Raw genomic sequence first — 20,656 nt, forward strand, 5'->3', positions numbered from 1 at the left:
ATGGGGCTGTTGGCCTATCCAGCCAGTGGGATTCACGGAGCAACTTGGGAAGAGTTGAGGTCCCAAGAGTACACAGCGAGGGGTGCCGATTAGCTTGAAAGCTGCCGTGCCCTGGGAGTGGGATCTTGCAGTGTAGACATGGAGTGATCAATGGTGCTCCAGAGAGGCTACAAGGATGCCTGCTAGCTCCCCAGCCCAGTTCAGCTGGGGAGAGACTCCTGTTATATTGGGCAATGAAAATGGTTGTGAGGCTGGGGGACAGGACTGGTGAGGAGAGGCTGAGGGAAATGGGCTGATTGAGTCTGCAGGAGAGAAGACTGAGGGGGGATTCGACAGCAGCCTTCACCTCCCTGCAGGGGGGCTGCAAAGAGGACGGAGCTGGGCTGGTCTCAGTGGGGGCAGATGACAGAAGGAGCAATGGGCTCAAGTTGCAGCAAGGGAAGTTGAGGTTGGATATTAGGAAAACCTTTTTCACAAGGAGGGCAGTGGAATAAGTCACCTAGAGAGGTGGTGCAGTTTCCATCCTTGGAGGTTTTGAAGACCCAGGTGGACAAAGCCTTGTCTGGGATGATGTGGTTGGGGCTAGTCCTGCTTTGAGCAGGGGGCTGGACTAGACGTGACCTCCTGAGCTTCCTTTCACCCTCATTTTCTATGATTTCTGTAGGTGTGCCAAAGGCATATCACACCAGACAGACCCAGTAACTCCCTTTGATCAAGTAAGTGTCTATGTGTCTATATAGTGTGAGAGGGTGTGGGGGAGCTGTATTACCATGAAGTGATATCAAGAGAGCTTAAAAAGGATGTGCAGTGATGACCTAAGGCTACCTTCATGGGCCAGCTCATTTTGCTCCATCCTGGGGCTGGGCAACTTGGGCCAGGTCCCATCCCACATCACAGGCATCAAAGCACGATCTTGTTCCAGCCCAAAGGGCCATGAATGCACAAGATGGGGGGGGTCCTGCTCCTCCTTGCCATTTGGTGACTTAGTCTCAAGGCCAAGATGCAGGCATGTCACAAAGGTAGGCACAAGTCATGGCTTTTCAGGGACTTCGGCGAGGCGGGCGAGGACTGCACTCGACCTGTGTGCTGCGGGGAAAGGATCTGGGTCACTTGTGTGCAGGGTTTTAGCATAGAGAAGGAGGGGATAAAGTCCCTAACCCAATTTGGGTTAGCCAGCTTTCAGCGGGACTGGGAGAGACTGTGCTGGAGTGGAGATATCCTGCCTTGCAGAGGCAGAGAGCTTAGTGGCTCTTAAAAGCGGATTAGACCTTTGCGCTTATACAAATAACAAGAATATCACAGCTTAAGAGCTAAGATCCCCAGCCTTCTGCTGAAGGATATATAGCTAACCACTAGGAGCTCAGCATCAGGAGCACATTTCCACCCTGGCTGTGTTACTGGGGTCTTGGTCTGCTATCTGGTCCCATGTAAACCGGTACAGCCTCGTCCGTGGTCCGGTTGCCGGCAACTAAACTGGGCCGGCCTGGGTGAGGAGGGTGTGTGGACACCCAGCAAGACTTGTCAAAGGGTGGATGAGCTCCCGGTGAGCCAGTGGCCATTCATACTTGGAGTGGAGATGGGCATCCCCAAGTCACTTTAGCTGAAGAATCACTAAAGATGCCCAATATCGAAGGTGCCGCAATGGTCGTAGCAGCCCCAGGACTGACTTGATTTGTGTTACTGGAATATTGCCCATTAAGACAGTTCTGGATCTTCCTTTGAAATACTTTGGACAATTAGTAGTGGAGCAGGGGTGTTGGATTTGATGGACTTCTGCTGTCCCCTACTCTGTTGCTTCCTGCGTCCTTCCCCTCCATTGCATGTGCCATCCTGGTCTGCCGTCCGGCATAAAGCTCAGAGTGATTTGGTTAATCGAAGAGGAACCCTCTTAGGACTGACATCTTCCCTTTAATTATATAAGATACTGAGACCAAAGCAAGTAAGGCACTGTCCCTGGATCACTTCCTGGAGTATCATGCCAGCTCCTCACCTGGTACCCATGTCCAAGGGGTTTGCAAGCTAAAACAGTGCAAACCAGGGAGAGGATATATGCACAACTGTCCAGCTTCTCCTCCACTGACCCCATATGCAGCCAGGGTATGTAGGGAGGGGAACCAGCCCAGGATCCATCCCCCTTTTGAAAGGCTGAGGTCCCCAAGCTGTTTGATACCATGGGATGCAGATGCTTGGATTCCAGCAAATGGCACAAAATTGCAGGCCAAAAGTGTGCTCAAAATGCCTTGTTTCTCCACAGAGCAGCTCGTGTGACAGGATGTGCATGCACGACGTTGTTAGGTGTGCAAGCGTGCATGTATTCATGGCAACACAATATAAATGCAGCACATGCTCCGCTCGGTGTGGTGTCTGCAAGGACATGTGGGAACGATTATAGTTTCAGTGCAAGGATCAGGGCTCCTTATGGGCTTTTGCCTTGCCTGTACATGAGTTTGAATATATGTAGGATGTATTATGGGGGGTAGTACCACAATCCATGTGTTTTGTAAACACGGCAGAGACAGATGAGCCCAGGGCATGGATGGGAAAACGCTGTTCCAGACCCAGATGAAAGGCAGAGCCAAATTAAGGCAGACGGTGAGAACCTGCCAAGCACCAGTCTCTGTCCTCTTGCTTTAAAAAGGTTTGGGGTTCCCTTTGCTGCCGGTTTGCCATGCCCCAGAGAGCAGAAGCCTTGGTGCTTTCTGGCCTGGTGGACACGAGCTGGAGTAGAAATGTGGATGCAGCTGGCCACTGGGTATAGATGGGAAGCCCACAGCTGGATTGCCAGCCGTGGGGCAAAAATGGTGGGTGCACGCTGTGAGCGATGCTGCTCGGAGCCTAAACTTTGGAGGGGGTCTGATCAGTGCTTGGCACAAAGGAGAAAGAGGAGCAGCACTCCTCCTATGACTCTGAGAGAGAAGAGCATCACAAGGAGGCATGGCAGCATGGGTTTTCATCAGCCACTGGAAGAATGCAAAGAAATGCCAGATTACTTTCATTGCTATCAAGGTTGCATGGCTCTGTCCTCCTTGGATGTGGGAAGCAATCCTTCTGCTGGGGTTTATGTCAGTGCCAGAGCTCCAGGAAGAGCTGTGAAAAGCTGGGAGGAGATCCCAGGGCAAGGGCAGGCTCCCACAGACAATGCACTATTGAACATCGTCACTGCCTGCAAAGGCACAGAAAACAGTGCAAAATCCCCGTCATAAACCTTTCAACGTGAGCACACACCCACGACTATGAATAGTCTCTTATAATACAATTAGCACAGAGCAGCTTCTGGGCTGTGCTTGATTGTGGCAAAGACAACGGGACTGAAATAGGGTTTTCAAAATGAACCCACGCTCGCCTATTCATTAATGGGTTAATGAACTTCGCAATAGGATGGGGAGTGGAAAGCTTCCTGCTGAAAAGGAAAGAAAACAAACCAAAAAAAAAAAAAAAAGATCTGTATGAAATGAGTCGGGAACCAGCAGAGCTGGGAGGCCAGGGAGGAAATGTTTTCCTCTTGCTCAGCCCTCCTGCCCCGGGAGAGCAGAAAGTGTTTCCAAACGTGGGTGCCACGGTCCTGGAGCTGTTCTGATTATGCCGAGCACTATCAATGCATGCGGTCGAGCGTTAGGCCACGTCCCAGCATTTTAATTCCAGGGTGAAAAGGAAGAGGTGGAAACAACAGATGGATGGGTGGGAGCAGACGGGAATTGTTGTACTCCATGGTCAGATTGGTACAGATTTGTGTGTGTGCATGGGGGCTGCCTTCCCCTATAGTAGGGGGCAAGGCCCTCTTCCTTGGATCTCTCCAGCATGTCTCAAGATCTCAGGGGGGGATTGAATAGCAGCCTTCAACTCCGTGCAGGGGGCTGCAAAGAGGTGGAGCTGGGCTGGTCTCAGTGGGGGCAGACGACAGAAGAAGCAATGGGTTCAAGCTGCAGCAAGGGAAGTTGAGGTTGGATATTGTTTTTGTTTTGCTTTGTTTTTGTAAAATTGCTATAATCTTTGACTGGTCAAAAATATGCAGTCAACTGACAATATTTGACTGGTCAATTGACTGGCTCACTGACCCTAATTTAAACAGCATGAGTAGCAGCAGAACATTGCCCATCACGGCCCCTCTGCTTTACCTGCAGCAGGTCCGATGTTATATCTTGGGGCTGAGTTAGGGTTGGCTGTGCAGTTTTCTTAGTAGTTTAGACAATGGATTTGTATGGGATGGCCCTGCCTCTGGCACGGGGATGACTTCTGGAGGTGTCTTCCCACCCTACTTCTCTATGATGTCTATGAGAATTTCTAGCCAAATCCAAGCCCTCCCTTGTCTTTTGTATTTTAATTGCTGTCTCTTTTTCCTCTGCTTTGTGTCCTTTCGCAGCATCTGATGAAGTGAGCATGAAAGCTTGTGCTATCTATCTATCTATCTATCTATCTATCTATCTATCTATCTATCTATCTATCTATCTATCTATCTATCTATACAAACACCTGTGTATATGCTTATACAAATGCCATTACGTTCATATTTGCATTCATACACACATGCATATGCATTTACATTCATATTTGCATATGCATATACATATATAGATATATATTTACCTATGCATACATATGCACACATGCATGCACACACACACACACACACACATATTTCAGGGGTGTGGGTTGTAGCTGTGTTGGTCAAAGGCCATCGTCAGACAAGGTTCTTTGGGTAAATTTGATATCTTCTATTAGGCCGGTTGGTCAAATAAAAGATATCAGATTTACATATATATTTACATATATGCTTACATTTACATTGATCTATACCTATACCTATACATAGTTTATAAGGTACACATCTACCCTGCCTTCTGCCAGATTTTGGACTAACACGGTGAACTGTGTCTCTGCTTCAGTGAAAATGTCTCAGGATGGTGCAGCTGTCTGATGACGAGCAGGCAGCAGAGCACCCCACTGCTTAGCGCCTGCCGTGTACCTGTGACCGCAGGGCCCTGGTTTCCTTGTGTGCATTTGTGCTCTGTACACAGGTAAGGTGGGAGGGTTCATGTGGCTCGTTAGTAAAAAAAAGTCTTCTGTTTTTTTGGTGAGTTTTCCTGAGCAGCCGCCACTCAGGGCATTGACAGCGGGGACCAGAGGGACTGGATCTCCTTAGCACTGCTAGTGCATTCCCTCGTGCCCTCCCGTGCATGGTGATGGTGGCGTCGTCCGTGCCACGTGCAAGGTCAGTGTGTCACCGTGTGCAGGGGAGAAGTAGCTTCCCATCTCAGCGAGCTGCAGAAACAGCCTCTCCCTGCAGATCCAGCACCAGGTAAACAACTCCTCCGCTAATTGAGCAGGGAGGCACTCGGAGGATGCCTGCTGCCTGGAGGATTCGGGCGCTGAGCAGCCATCCGCAATGGCTGAGCGCAGCGTTTCTGGAGGAGGGGGATCCTTGGAGGGCAACGGCGTCTCTGGGAGGAGTGCACCAAGCCCAGCATGCTCTTGCGCATCCTTGACTCGGTTTTCAAGCTGGGGAAGATGCCCTGAGAGCACCTGCTCACAGTGTCCTCACCAACACACCTGGCCTTGGGTGTCCTGAAACCATCTGTAGTGGCCAGGACCTTGTGGGTGACTCCTGGCATGGGCCTGTCCCTGGAAACCAGCTTGGGACAGACATCCTGCATCCCTAAGCAGTCAGCCCGGTGGAGGAAACCTTTATAACCTGGAGTGGGTCCATCCTGGCTGCCAGAGGGAGGATATGGCAGCCTACTTCATGACCCCACACCCTCCTCCAGTGGTGGGGTAATAATATAACCATTAATATAATATAATAATATTATCTGCACCCTGGGTAATAACCTCCTGCTGCTACTGTTGGAAGGAGCTGCCCCCCTAGCACGAGTGAGAAAGGACTCTGCATAAATCCCAGCTGGTGTCTCTTGGGGAGGCTCCTTTCCAGGGAAATGAGATGCTGCCCAAGCACCTGGGAATCTGTCGCTTGCTCACACCAGTCGTGGGAGTTCCCAGCATCTTGGGCCAGAAGGGGCCGGCACCTAATTGCCGTGAGACGGAGGGGAGGAAGCAGCTGCTGGCCTTCGGATGCAGAAATGTTTCCCGCATGTGGGCTGCAGGGTTCCCTCGCCAGCCTCCATTTGCACAGGGGAGCCAAATTTTGCAGCAGGAGCAGATACGAGCTGGCCACGCACTGCTTGTGCTCTGGCTACTAGGTGGCCTTGAGCGCTTCGGTCGAGACCGCTGGCGGCTTGTTCCCTGTTTGCCGCGATCCTCACTTGACTATGCAGCTGGGTTGCACAGCTCTCCTTTCTCACATGCATGGTGTCCTGGGCCTGTGTGCACGTGGCACAAGCTGCCCCCGGTCCTCTGTGATGCTCTTGGCTTCACATCTAGCCCTATGGCATCTTGAGGCTGCAGTGTTAATGGCTGAGCCCTCTCAAAGGGAATACATCCCGGGGTGGGGGGGATGGTTGGGTAATGGACCCTCTTCTGCCTTGTCCCTGCTCTGCTTTGCTGGCAGAATATGTGGATGCAGCTTGTCCGGCTCTGCCCATGCATGATACCCCTGTGCATGCACCAAGGAGAGCAGGCTTATTCAGAGCTAGCAATGCTCTTTCTTGCTGCCTGAAATCCCTGTTGTCTTGTAGAGCTCCCATTTTCCTGGCACTGACAAGCAAGTCCCCAGCTGCAGCTGGCAGAGCGTCCCATGGAGCCAGTGCTTGGAGGGAGGGCGCGAGGGGCATTCACACCCCCGGTGCCACCCCCCGCTTGGACCCTGCACTCCTTTGCATTTCCTTCCCTGGTGCGCTCTGCTCAACTGCAAAAGATGCCCGGTGGTTCCCCTTGCTTCCTTCTTGGGAGACGTCTCCACTGAAAACCCATCAGCCGTCCCGGGGGGCCGTCTGCTGCAAAGGGGTTCAGCTTTTCTCTCTTCAAAATGAAGATTAAGCCTAATCTCACTGAGCCCAGCTCTCTTCTACTCTTTAACATTTGGATGCTTATCTTGCTGGGGTCCTTTGACCCCAGCTGACTTCCTTCCCCTGGGGCAGGGGGCTGGACTCGATCTTCAAGGTCCCTTCCAGCCCGAATGTCTCTGAAATCTCTGAAATCTTCTTACCTTTCACATCTTTCCACCAGAGTAAGCTGTTTGTGGCCCCCATTGTCTTCTTTTTAGCAAGTGCATGTACAGCACCTAACACACTGAGGCTCCCCCTCCCCATAACCCACAGGTACTAGCAATGCAAATGCAAATCAAATCACAATGCTCCACAATGCAAATAAAATCACCAGAATGGGCTCATTCCTGGCTTGCAGCGGAGTGAGCGAGGACGACCTTGGCTGTCTGATAGCCATAAATCTCTTTGCTTAGGTGAGGGGTCTCAGGGTCATAAATCTCTTTGCTTCATAGCCACTGTGTTGAATGTCCTCACACCAAAAGTATCTCTGAGGAGCTAGGCCTCCAGCCACCGTTTTGAAGCCACTCAAGAAGTCTGCAGTGGTCCAGGAGCGTGAGCTTGGGTCTCCTGGGTACCACAGCGCCCAAAGCATCCTTGTCTTTTGGCCCTACAGAGACTGTCACTAAATCAGACACGGTCAGAGATCCCAGTCTTGATGAGCAATGGACATAGGATCTCCTAATGGGAAGCATCAGAAAATCTTAACTATAGGCATCTCTAGCTTATCTTATAATAACTCGCCTATGATGGGGCTTTGCCCCTCGAACAGCGCAGGGCCCTTGCTTTCAGAGCTCCCCGCCTGCTCCGTTGGTGGTGCAGGTTGGTGGGCACGTGTGCCGGGCTCACCTCGCCTCACCCCTCGCCCAGAGCCGTGCATTTTTTAATGCCCCGGGTCTGCTCTGCCAGCACGCTCTCGCGTCTCCTTCCCCGGGAGCCGCTGTGAAGCTGTGCTCTGCCGCTCTCCGGGAAGAAAAGTGGGTCACGGTGTCACGTAAGGCAGCTGAGCGGTAATCCTGAGCCAGGCGAGTGGAGCAATTCACTGCCAGATTGGAGATGATAAATGACCAGCTGTGTGGGATAAACAGGGGAGGAAGAGAATGTATCAGGGAGCGCTGGAAAACAGTCGCCGTCTGCACAGAAATGTCAGGTGAGAGCACTCACGCTGGCTCGATCAAGCCAGCCCCGGGCAGCAAAGAGGGCTCCGGGTCTCTCTTTATAAGTGCAAGACTTGGAAGACGTAGGTGGCATAGGTGAAAGCTCCCCCCAAGCCCCTTTCCCAAATTTCCTTCTTGTCCCCTTCGTTTTCCACCATTAGATGCAAGTAACCAAAGCAGAAAGCACCAGCGATTCATGGAAAATCAGCTCTCGGCCTTCCAGCATCTCGGGTTGTAAATCGTGTTTTCTCTCTCTGATCATTCGGAGTCTCCTCATTTATTTGGCTGGGTTTTTTTAATTGTTAATTTTGTGCAATGTAAGCATCCCAAAAAATGAGCTTTCCTTCCTGCCCCAGCAGTCTCTAGCTCTCCTGAATCCTCGTGACATCAATCTCAATGGGTCTCTTTTAAAGTCGGGCTCAAGCCTTGCAATTAGTATCTGAAGCAAGGTTTCGGATACCCCCGGGGTTCAGGAAGGGTGATGGGATCTTCAGATTTCAGTCAGATGGTTATAAAATTAGCAGCCAGGACCGGATTTGTAACTCCGAGATGCCTGGGGATTTCTTATCCCCTATTGGGGGGGGAAGCGTTGCAAACCTGAGGGCTGGAGCTTGAGTCAAACCACTGCAAGAAGCATGCAGGCCATTATCACTGGTGGGTCTGTGCCAGTAAAGGCTGATTTATCCTGGATCAACAGCCAGTCCTGGAGAGTAAGCAGACAGGGAGGTGAGTGTGCTCCCATGCTTCACCAGGCTAAAGTCCCTTCTCCAGCAGCTTGAGGCGGTGCTGGATGATGCTGAAAGCCCCTCAAATAGGAAGCTGGAGTGTGGTGCTCAAATCCCCTAGGCACTGAAACTAGGGGCTCTTCAGACTGGAGGGCTAGAGCATGCTGGAGGCCCCCTTCCTGCAAAGCTGAGGTCCACTCTGGACCCTGCCCAAGCTCATGCTGTCTGATATTTGGAGGCCTCTTAGGAGCCCAAAGCTTGGGTCAAAGTTTGGTTTGTTCCCAGGAGCTGGATGAGCAATTATTAACCTCCATGCTGCAGGTCTGGGAGCAGCTCTGAGGGCAGCAGACGGGCAATGCAGGGGAGCCACGGACCCATCCGCACCGTGCGTGTCTGAGCTGCACAGGGATGGGTCTTGCCAAACCCTAAGGCTCTGATCCCCGTGGTCTGAGCACCCCTCTAGCCAGGGCTTCCTCCTGCCTTTGACTTGGCACCAGGGACTTCAAGGGGAGGCTTATGCCATAAGTCTGAAGTCTCAAGAAGAAGGGAAGATGCCAGGTCATGAGCACTGGCCAAAGAACCTCCTGCTGCTGCACTTGCATCCAGGCCGTATACCGTGTACCTTTCAGAGGAGCATCCAGTCTCGAGATGCAGATCCCAGCACCTCATTGCACAGGGTGTAGTGGACACCGGGCCATGCCCAAGGTAGCACGGCATCTGTTTACTAGCATCTCATCCATCGCCAGCTCTCCCTGCCCTCACAATGTCATTGCCCGTCCCTGGTTTGTCGGAGGGAAGAGGGTACCAGCACCTGGTGCTCACCTACAGCACTGCCAACACTTGTGACTTGCCACATCCATTAAGCCTGAGCTCTAAAAACCAGCTATGGATACACAGGGGCAGACACACTTCCCATCAAAGCAGAGGTTGGAGCCTCCTGAAACTGCCCCTGAGTGTGTTGAGATTGTCCAAAGTATTTTAACAGCCATAATACATCCCTCATCCTCCAGTCCCTGTGCTGGGAAGGGAAGCATCGTGGTATCAGAGTGACTCTTACCCTTCAAAAAGGGAGGGGAGGAGGGTGAATAGAGCCCAGGTGCCTTTCAAAAGGAGCAGCTGGGATGATAGCCAAGCACCAACCTTGCCCAGATTGGTAACCAAAAGGTCTCGAGGTCCTAAAGTCAGATCATCCCTCATAATTTAGAGACTGTAAATCATCTTAGGGCACTTGGCAGGAGTTACCCAGGATAACTGTGTTGTTAGAAAAGGTCCTTCCTGTGTTTCTAGAAAAAAAAAGGATTATTAAACCCAAGAGGATGTTTATAATCTGGTCAGTGGTACTTGTACTGTCTGGTTATTTGCTCTTCCTGGGGAGACTAGGTTGAGTTTCATCACCAGAGAGGACTGCAATTCAAAATCAGCTGTGATCTTATTTTTTGTTAACTTCCCCAACTCTATTGGAAATGGAAATGAGAGGTTTCAACATCGCTTTGACCCACCCTTTCACTGATATAGGAGTATTCACCCACAGCCAAGTGCCCCACTTATAGTGAACCAGTGCCCTGGATCCAAATTCATCCAGACTGGGGATGCATTCAAAAGCTGGACCTGATTGTCATAGGTGTTACCCAAAACCAGGAGGTGCAGCTAGGTCCAGACAGGAGACCTGTGCAGGTGAGGCTTGCATGCTTTGGGCAGGACGTGGGGTATTGTGGATCCTTGTGCTCGTGTCTGATCACCTTCACATCCCAAGGCAGGGAGTCCCACCTGCCCCCTCAGTCAATGGCTATATGGCAGAGCTAATGTCTGGGCTAGAGGAAGAAATCCAGTCTTGAAGGGATGGAGACTCACTTTTGGGTCCCTCCAACCCTATGCCCAGGTACTAAGTTGCACATGGGTAAGTACGAATACCCAATGCATGTATTGCACCTTCGCTCAAAGATCCCAAACAGTACAAAGACCAGTGTTTGGGGTTTTTTAATTAGCCCTGAAGTTTTAAGGCCAGAAAGGATCATCGTCATTGTTGAGCCTGACCTCCTGACTCCACCCGGAGGGTAAGGTTGCTTTGGGAGGATGGGGGCCTGTCAGCATCATCACAGGACAGGAAGCATCTGGTGCACCGTGATGTCGACGCTCATCAGTGGAGACTGTGAACAGTGAGTAACGGTGACTCTAGCCTCCACAGTGCTCAGGCCAGGAAAGGTGATGGGATGCTTGGGCCTTGTCTATCTTGCCTCCATGCCATGCACCCAGCAGCTCTGCTGTTGCACACCCAGCTCTCTTCCTCCTGCTCTTGCCAAATCCTGGACAGGCAACTGAACACGCACCACCAACGACCCCCGAGGGGGAAGCCGTGAGTACACTCTTGGCAGTGATGCTGCCTTGTGTCTTGGGATTTTGCAAGGGTGAGGTGGAAGGACATCTTCCCGGGGCACTTTCCCCTCGGCGGAGGTGGTAAGGACATAAGAAGTGCCCGACTGGGTCAGATGTATCTCCAGCAGGGGCAGGGGTGGCTGCCTTAGAGGGAGAGCATTGAACCAGATATCTCTGGAGTGCCATTACCCTCCCTGGCATCCACTATTATCGGTCTAGAGATGCCAGAGGAAACATCTCCAACCGGTCTGTGCTGCCAGCAGGCCATTGCTGCCTGCAGGGGGTCAGGGTTTTGATTTTTCCTCACTTCTGGAAGCCGTCGAGCCCTGTTCACCCTCCTCTTCAGCATCCTCACCCTGCCACTAGACATGAGCTAAAGGATATGACTCTGTATACGGCAGCTCTTATGGCCCTAGTGCAAACTTGAGGTACCAATAGCTCCCTTCCCTCTGCCAAGTGGGTTCTGCTTCCCCAGCAAGCTAGAAAAAGAGCTGAAATTATGAATGGCCTACAATTTTTCAGGTTCCCTCTCTCCGTACGTCGCATCTGAGCTAAATACCAGCCCCGTGGCAAGGCTGCTGAATGACATGTTTGCACTTAGGCAGTGATTCATGAACTGACCCCCAGAGGAAACCATCAGGAACACGCTCCGTCACGCTCCCTCCGGAGGAAAGCTCGTGTTTCTTTTCCTCTTCCCATGGCACTGCAAGACCTTGGTGAGTTTAAAGAAAGAACGGGCGCAGAATGCACAAATAAGTTAATGAAGGGCAGCTTCTTTTTTAGCGTGATGATGCTGAGGGTGAGGGAAACTTTATCTTTTCATCCAGGTCAGGGCTTTCTTTATTGTCCCTCCCTGCAGCACTGAGGAATTGAGCTTGCCTATCTAGTTTAGTGTCTCATGGGTGATTCTGCGGCTTCCCCCAGGTAATTTATTCCAGTGTTTAACAAGCCTTGCAGTTAGGAAGCTTTTCCTAGCATCTAACCTAAATCCCCTTTGTTGCAGTTTAAGCCCATTATGTCTTGCCCTGTCCCTGGTGGGCAGGGGGGACTGTGGAAGTAGAAAAGAAGCTGATAGCTGAAGTGACTGCACAGCTTTGCCATGCTAGCTTAAGCTCAGGTGCTGGCAGTGTTCACTTGAAATAATGCTTTATGTTGGCTTTCTGTTGCCTTCTTGGCCTACTTTGGGCTGAATGAAGATGCCAGAGGCTGTCTTCACCAACTGCAGAGAAATAGGCTTTGGGTTAGGCTGTAAGGGCCTCATCCTCCACCCATCGATGCCAATGGGAAACCTCTCACTGGCTTCTGGGGCTACTGGGGCAGGTCCTGAACAACTACCCAAGGACAAGACTAAGGCCAGAATGATCAACTTGGTGGTTTTCAAAGGTGGGCTGCAGCCAAAGGATGCATCTCTGCAGTGAGTTTCCCAGCCCACACCGAGGTGGGCACTTCCCGGTCAGCCACCTGGAAGTTTCTGCTGCAGATCCCATGGTGTTTCTAGCCTCCATCTCCCCCACGGGAGCAGTCTGTTGGCTTTTCCAACAGTGAAGTCTCATAGGCTCTGGAGTAGTTTTCCTAGGGGAGATTCATTGCATGCGTGACCAGCTTGGACAATGTGCTGGCAGGCGTACCGCCCTGTACGTGGGCTCCAGACCTATGAAAATGTGGGTGCAGAGCCCAGGTCTGCTACCAATTTACCATGATCATGAATAAATCATGCTAGAGGGTCCATGGAGGCATGCAGGGGGGGCAGCCCAAGCTGGTTGCTAGATCTTGCCACTGATTGGCTGAGAGGGCTGCTTGTTATGTGGTCCTGCCCCTCTCCAGCAATTGGTGAGGGGAATGGCTGCATGATGGACATGGCTCCCAGATAATCAGCAGCAAGGGGCAGGGCAGTATGATGGACAGCCCTCAGAGCCAATCAGTGGTGAGGGGTGGGGCCACCCGCCCTGCAGGGGGGAGGCCACAATCGCCCTGTGAAATTGGCTGGCCGCCTCCCTGAGTTAGGGAGACCCCTAAACATGAGTGTCCACATATTAAGGCTCATTAACAAATGCTAAGTACCCTCTAGGCATCTTAAAGTTAGGCCACTTCGGGTGAGGGTTATCTTTGATCCGTGCTACCAAGCTCGAGTTACCTTAACTTTTGGCTGCTCCATTGAGGGGAAGTTGTAGAGGGTGGAGGTAGGGAGTGGGTAGGCTTGGCAGCCCCCCATGAGTCTGGACTGGGCCTTTGATGGGCCCTGATGCTACCGGGGAGTTGCTGGGAGGGCTGGTGGGTGAGTGGGAAACCACAGGCCCCAGCAGGGATGGTGTGGGCTCGGTCTAGGCATGCAGGGGCAGTATGGGCTATAAAGAGCAGACAGGGAGAAGGGACCCATCCAGCCACCGCTACCACTCTCTGGGCTGAGCCCAGCCCCTGAAGTGGGGCAGGAGCTTCCCTGCAGGTGATTTGGGAGCCAGGGAGAGCTGGGATGAGCGAGGCCCTGATCCATACCAGCAGGGAGTGATCCAGGCCAGTGGGGCCTGATCCTGGAGCCTCTATTAGGCACATAGTAGACTTGGCAGCTCCTAGCTGTGCCCCTGCTCCCCAGTCCTCCAATAGCAGGTCAGAGCTGTGCACATTAGGGTATTAACCCTGATATCACTCAACTGCTCACAGCACGTGCTAACTTTAGCACTGGCTAACATCCATTAGATTTAGCACGTGCTAATTGTAATGATGAATAACAACGCCCTTATGACTTTCAGAGGTGCCAAGCTTCGAAAATCAGGCAACATATTTAAGCAGTTTATTTACGCCCTTGAGGATTCTGGCTTGGAAAATAACTATGAGAGTCTGTAATGAGAGAGGGACTGAAGGCAAGTGCTGCCATCACACCTGACTTCTCACCTCGCTCCTGGATGCCCACCTTCAGGAGATGGTATTGCCAGGCATTGTGGCAGCTGGACCCTGCTGCCCTATAAGTCCTGTTTCATTAAATGCTTGTGGATTGAATGGAAATGAAATTAAAATGGTGTCTTCTCTTGCATGTTATTTTTAAAAAGCTGCTTTGGAAACCTCCACATCTCGATATACAAAGGGATTTGAACACCCAGTCTGGTCAGGTAGCTGCTTCTGTAGGAACACAGACACATCTCTTATTGCAAGAGAATTGTCTGGCTTCTGAAGCAGCTGAAATCACTCTGGATCATAATTTAGCACAGCCAGATGGAGCGATCAAGTGATTACTGACCCCGTTAGAAGCTGTCACTACTGAGGATAACTTATGATCGCTGGTGCTTATTGCCTTCTTGTAAGGCACTGTGTTGGGAAATGCGGGGCTTGGAGGAGTCACTGTCTAGGCTAAACAGCCAACACTATTGCATTCTTGCTTCCTGGGTTGCAAATTTGCCCCCTCTGCCTGGATTGAAGCACCTTTCAACCCCAGGGATTGCATGAGATCCAAACCCTGGTTGGGATTTGCAGTTTGCAAAGGGTCTTTATATTGGACCAAACATGCTTCGTCATTGGAGTGATTGGGATGTGGGTTTGGATGTCAAGATTAAAACCCAGCTTGGTTTGAGCCTGATGTCTAGATGCACATGGGGCAAAGCCAGTCTTGCAAGTAAGTCCTGCCTCAAGTGATTTATTTCGGTGTTTCAATCTGCGCCTGAGAAGCTCACAGATCTGACCATGCTTTGGGCTGCTTCCCTTTGCTCCAAACTGCATGCATTTTGCTTCAAATTTGGGTCAGACCTCACCAGTGAAGGCAATCTTCCACCTTCCAGCTGGGTTTGCTGCAAGTCCTCTAGCAGGGTGAATAGAGGAGGGGGAAAAGGGGCCAGGTTCAAGTGGGGATGTGGCTCACTCTGATGCATTGGGCCCAGGAAGGCCAGGCAGAGGTCAGGCTGTGTGGAACAGCAGCTCCTGGGCATGCCTAGTATAGACCTTTGTCCTGCAGCTCTCACTGCTAGTGAAGCAATGCTGCCCGATTCTTGTGTTCAGACCTGAATTCCAGATTAGAAATCCTGCTCTGGCAGACTCTGATGGAGCACACTGAGAGAAATGCACCAGGTTGGGTCGACAATACGGGGCCAGGAGGACCCAAGGCCCAAGCATGGGAGGGTAAGGCTTGGGTTGCAACACGGGCCAGAAGAGTTCAAGGCCCAAGGCCTGGGTAAGAGTGAGGCCTAGTGGGAGGCCAAGAGTGAGGTCCAGGTATGTCAACAGACACCTGAGGCCTAAGGGGGGTAAGGCCTGGGAGCCCCAGTAAGGGAGTAGAGTAGTGTGTCAGGGGCAAGGGGCCTAATGAGAGGCAAGGAGCCCAAAGTGTATGTGGGAGCAGAGGCCCCGGAGAGGGCCCAGGCATGCCTAAGGACACCTGAGGCTAGGTTTGGGCCAGAGGCCAAGTGTGGCCCAGCAATGCGGCTAGGGGGGTTGTCACAAACTGCTGGAAGACCGTTTTAAATTGGACATAAGGAAAAACTTCTTTACAATTTGAGTCTCCAGAGTCTGGAACAGACTCCCCCCAGAAGTAGTGCAAGCACCTACTCTGGATACCTTTAAGAAACTCTTGGCTCTTGCTAGGGTGGTCTGACCCCAGCTGATTTCCTGCCCCTTTGGGCAGGGGGCTGGACCCAATCATCTCATTTGGTCCCTTCAAGCCCTAATGTCTATGAAATCTATGAATGCCATCTGTGAGGCATGGGACACAGTAAAGGGGAGGTCAGAGCTGTGTATTATGCCCTTGGCATCAGGGCATTAAAAGGGCAGCCTCCCACCTAGACATAAGTATTTCATTACAACCAAGGCATGGCAGGCGAGTCAGGTGGGTGGACTGGTGGGTGCACGGACACTCTGAGTGGCCTCCTGTCACGCACTGTTAACCATCCCTTAGACTGAAGTCACTCTTTGAGTTAACATACTTGCCCTGAGACTGGGAAAAATCACAGCTGAGGCCTAGTATGATAAAATTAAATAAAAAAGCCTTGGGGTTAGCACATCTAGCTTGGGACTAATCATGCGTGAAACTTCTGCCACTCTGCTTTGGGGCTGGCTTAGCGCAGCAGTGCTGAGCGCATGTGGAGCAGGTATACCCACTGCTCTCACTGTGTCTTTCTGTGTCTGGCAGGATGGCAGCCAGGAGGAGGGGCAAGACACAAGATTTCTCCAACATTAAGGAATCACTATGGTAAATATTTGAAATGCAGAGCAGCACCTGGAGTCTGCAGCGAGTCAGTGGCTAGGAGGAGGCTGGTTGTGTGGGAATCCTGAGATGAGGGTCAAGCTGAGACATAGGATTTGCTTGGTGCTTTCTTTTGCTCGTGGTCCTTTCTTACACGAATGCTTTGGGGACATGGTTTTGCAGTTCCTTGTACCTGCTGAGCAGTGTGAATTGAGCAAAGGGACCAGTCACAGGGCTGATACAATCCCACTGACCTTGGGCAAGCCACTTATTACTTAGCCTTTCTCTGTTCCAGGTTCTCCAGCTGGAGAAAGAAGTGTATTGACTTCTACTTCATATACCCATGTTACATGTACTCACAAGCCCTATGGCCTCTTGGAGGTGAGGATCTGTTTCCTCCCAGCTGTTGGGGACGGGGAAGGAAATTGGGAGCAGAACTGCTTCTTCTGTAAAAGTGGGTTGCCCAGAGCTCTGGGCAGACAAGGGCAAGGTGCTTCCCTGCCTCTTTCTACTGATGCTTGGTTGAAAGTCCAGAATGAACTTCTTTTGCATAGGCAGACAAGGTTCCTTGAGTAATCTTTTATTAGAGCAACTAAATAATTGGGAAAATTGTCCTTTGCAAGCTTTTGAATACAAACACCCTTCTTCAGGTGTAGGGAGAGTCTCTTTTGCATAAAATTTCTACCCAGAATTCCTTCATTGCCACTTGAGAATCACCGTACCTGGGTACAAGGATGGGAATGGTTGGGCAGTGGAAGTGAATAGTATAGAGAAAGCAGAATGTGGTTCCTGCTATGTGATTAGAGCTAAGGAACAAAACATCTACTTAAAGGTTTTAGGTACTTGGGTCAGTTTTTGGTGGGATTCATCAGTGGAAGTCGACTCAGAGACAGCTTCATGATGGAGCGAGATATGGGAAGGGATACCGAGAGAAGTGAGTGGACTTGGGTGAGTCTCCTCCTGTCAATCCCCCTAAAGCAGTGATTCTCAGGGTGCTGAGCACCTTGGGGTGCCTGGAGAACCCTTCAAGGGTGCCATGAAATGTTAGCTTTGGTAGGCTGGGATTTATCTTGCGAATCAGACCTTCGGAGAATTCAAATAGCAATCCATAGCCACGGTCCTTCTGTGTTCTTTGCAACAAAAATCCTGTCGATGATTTTTCTGTTGTCGAAAAAAGAGATAAAACTAAGAGCGGTGATGCTTTCCGAGGGGTGCCATGAGTCTACATGTGTCTAAAAAGGTTGGGTCCACTGGCCTAAAGGAAGCTGCTGTCATTTTGGGGAAGGGAGGGTGGACAAGGCCACACTTGCTAAGGACATGGATGTCAGCCTCCTGGGTATTAGCACCTGGCACTGTGCTACCCACTCACCCCAAATCCTGAGTGGAGTCTAGTGCATGGGGAAGGAGAAGGTGATGTGGTAGAGGAAGTTTTCACCAGCAGATGGAGAATTGAGTTAAGAGTGACTGCCAACATTACCACGGGGGAGTGCTGCCTTCATTATTTCTAGAAATGGATCCTCGCTGTGTTTTCCAGAGCTGACGCTGTGTTTTGCCTTGCCCTTGGTTGTTACACAGCGTCTGTGCTGACAAGCAGGAAACTGCTGCTGAACAAGGGGGAAAAATAACTATGTTGGAAATTCAGGGAGCTGGTTCTGCTTGTTACTTAAGAGGGACCCCTGTGTATTTGAACCAGGGCTTGGTGGCTACCAAAAGCACCTGGCAGAGGGGTTGGCAAACAGGGAGTGACTCTAGCAGGGCCTCCCAGGAGCATCGGGCACCTCTCCCAGTCTTGATGGATGGTAAGACAGCATTTGTTGCTGGTGCCTGCGAGGGAAACCTTCTGGGTACTGGACTGCTGGGATGATACAAGCACAACCCTCTGCTCTGCATGCTATTTAGAGCCTGTTTTCCCTGTCGCCCACAATCACAACCACAGCTGTTTGCTTGTTTAAAGGAGGCTGTTGCAAACTCTTCAGGAAGGCTGTATTTCCTTGGCTGCCACTCTCAATAAGTATTGAAATGGATTCCCCCGCCAGCTCAGAGCATCTCATGATGCATTAACAAACCATCTCATCTGTAAGGGGTATTCCCACACGAGCAAACGTGGGGACAGACCAAGGAGTGGCTTGGGCAGAAGGCTGTCAGGAGCCTGAGGGCTGCATTTAATGTCTTACATTGAACTGATCACTTCCTCCCTCATCTTTGGTACCCGGACTACGCAGATTAGCCAGGATGACTGTGGGCTCCTGCCTGCCTGGGGTTCCCTGCTCGGGTTGGCCCCATAACTTGCATTTCTCCCTCTTGTAACCTGTTGATCACCTGTGTGGCTGGTTATTCCCTCACCTGCATGTACGTATTGGGGCAACATGGGCTTTTCAGGTCATCACTGGCCAGCAGGCCAGACCGGTAGCTAATGGAAAGGGGTTTAAAGAGCAGGCACAACCCACCCCTAGTTCAGGCTGATGAGTCGGGTAGGACGTGTGACACAGGGCAGGTTTAAAATGAATGCATGGAAGCTGGAGGGTGTGGGTAGCACAAGTGGGACGACCCTCGCAGGCAGTTCATGCAAGGTCCTCGCACGCTGAGACCGTGCCATTTCCCTGCTGTGAGCCCGGGGGCTAGAGGGAGGGAGGATCAGCTGCAGAGATGGTTTCCCCAGATGTTGTAGAAAGCCACGTGTCATCTTAAACGGAGTAACCGATGCGCCCACGGAGCTCCTCAGGATGCGCAGCGGCAATGAGGACCTCTGGTCCCTTGATCTGTTTTAACTCTCTGACCTTACTTAAATTCCCTGAGTTCTCTGCAAACTAAGATTAATTGAATGGCCTTAGCCATTTCGTGAGAGTGCCCGCTGCAGTGACCTTACAGATTACAACTGACGAGAGCAGGAGGAATATTAATTTTAGTTTCTACGGAGGCAGCTTTACATAAATGTATTGGAGAGACATCTTGTTCTCTGCGGTGAGGGCCCTGTCCGTGCGCTGAATAATATACCCTGCTATTTCCAATACTCACAGTGGCTTGATTTGAAATATTAATTTAGACACTGAATAGGGAACCTTTTCAAAGTCTAAAGAACCATGCGGAGTTAATGTGCACAATGCAATGTTCCTGCTCACCTTTACAAAATGCTAAAGTCCTAGTTGAAAGAGCAGGCTGCAGCTTGTGGCTCATTTGCCAGTTGTTTCAGTAAAGGGGTTACTGGGAAACAAGGAGGCTGGGGCAGCGGGCTGAAGTTGGACCCAAGAGACATGGATTGGATTCCTCCCTCTGCTACAGACGACTCAGGTGATCTTGGGCAAGTCCCATACTAATCCTTCCTTTGTCTGACTTGCTCAGGGCAGGGGCACGAGAGATGTTCGCACCAATGCAACCTGCATCGGTGTTGTACGCTGAGGTCAATTCTCCTGGGACCTAGGGTGGACAGAGGTCCCAGGGAGCTGCACCCTGTTGCAGTGCCTTGCAAGTAGGTTGCAAAGAAACAGGTAATAGCCCATTTGCCTTGAGCAAATTGCCATCCAGGGATCAGCTGCAGACACATAACACATATGCTGGTGTAGATTTTTTCCTAGGTATCTCTGCACTGGATGGGGGACTATGTTGTGTGCCTGCTCCTTTTCCACCTTGTTTTCACACCTCATTTCAAATCCAAATGCAGCAAAGGGTATTTGTTGGTGCACGTCCTGCTGTGTGTGCTCATGCCCTCAGCTTGTAGACAATTTGGGGAAGGGCTTGCTAGGGGTTTCTACAATGCCTAATGCAGTGGGGCCCTAATCTGGATCACTATGGCAATGTCACTAATAATACCAAGCAGCTGTACCTATTGTCATGGACCCACACAAGATGGCATTTTGTAATTAAGCTCCTATATGGACCAGCTGACAGGCATGCACTGAGCACCCTCTCTTTTTACAAAAGCCTGCAGCTGAATGCATGCCGCCGAACCCGGCTGCTGTCCTAGGGAAAGCAGGCTCCTATTTATCCGGGTGGCATGGTCTGTCCTTGCATGGTGATTTCACAGGCTCTCAACTCTGCCTTCTGTCACCAAAGTTATCGAAGCTTATGGCTTCAGGTCATTTCTGTGTGGGGGTGAAGGAGGGATTTTTTTTCGTTAACAGTGAACTGATAATTTCCTAGTGAACAGCCCTGTTACTGGTACCCACTCACCCCCATATGTCACCCCTTGGGCGGCTGCTTCTCTAGCCTTCCTCTTCCTCATTCCCAAAGACCTTTGGATTAAGTTTCAGGGACAGGGCCCAAGGCTTCCTGGGTGTCTGCCCAACCCCTGGGACAACAGGGACT

General features: G+C 51.1%; 1 long non-coding RNA gene across 1 annotated transcript; it reads left to right on the forward strand.

The window, feature by feature from the left end:
• The first annotated feature begins 2,160 nt into the window (after positions 1–2,160).
• LOC109286054 (uncharacterized) lies at positions 2,161–14,218 on the forward strand. The gene is made up of 2 exons (XR_002093975.2): positions 2,161–11,906; positions 13,938–14,218. It is a non-coding gene; the product is annotated as an uncharacterized LOC109286054 (long non-coding RNA).
• The last annotated feature ends 6,438 nt before the right edge of the window (positions 14,219–20,656 follow it).

The sequence above is a fragment of the Alligator mississippiensis genome, chromosome 7, assembly GCF_030867095.1.
Source record: "Alligator mississippiensis isolate rAllMis1 chromosome 7, rAllMis1, whole genome shotgun sequence".
NCBI classification, from domain to species: Eukaryota; Metazoa; Chordata; order Crocodylia; family Alligatoridae; genus Alligator; species Alligator mississippiensis.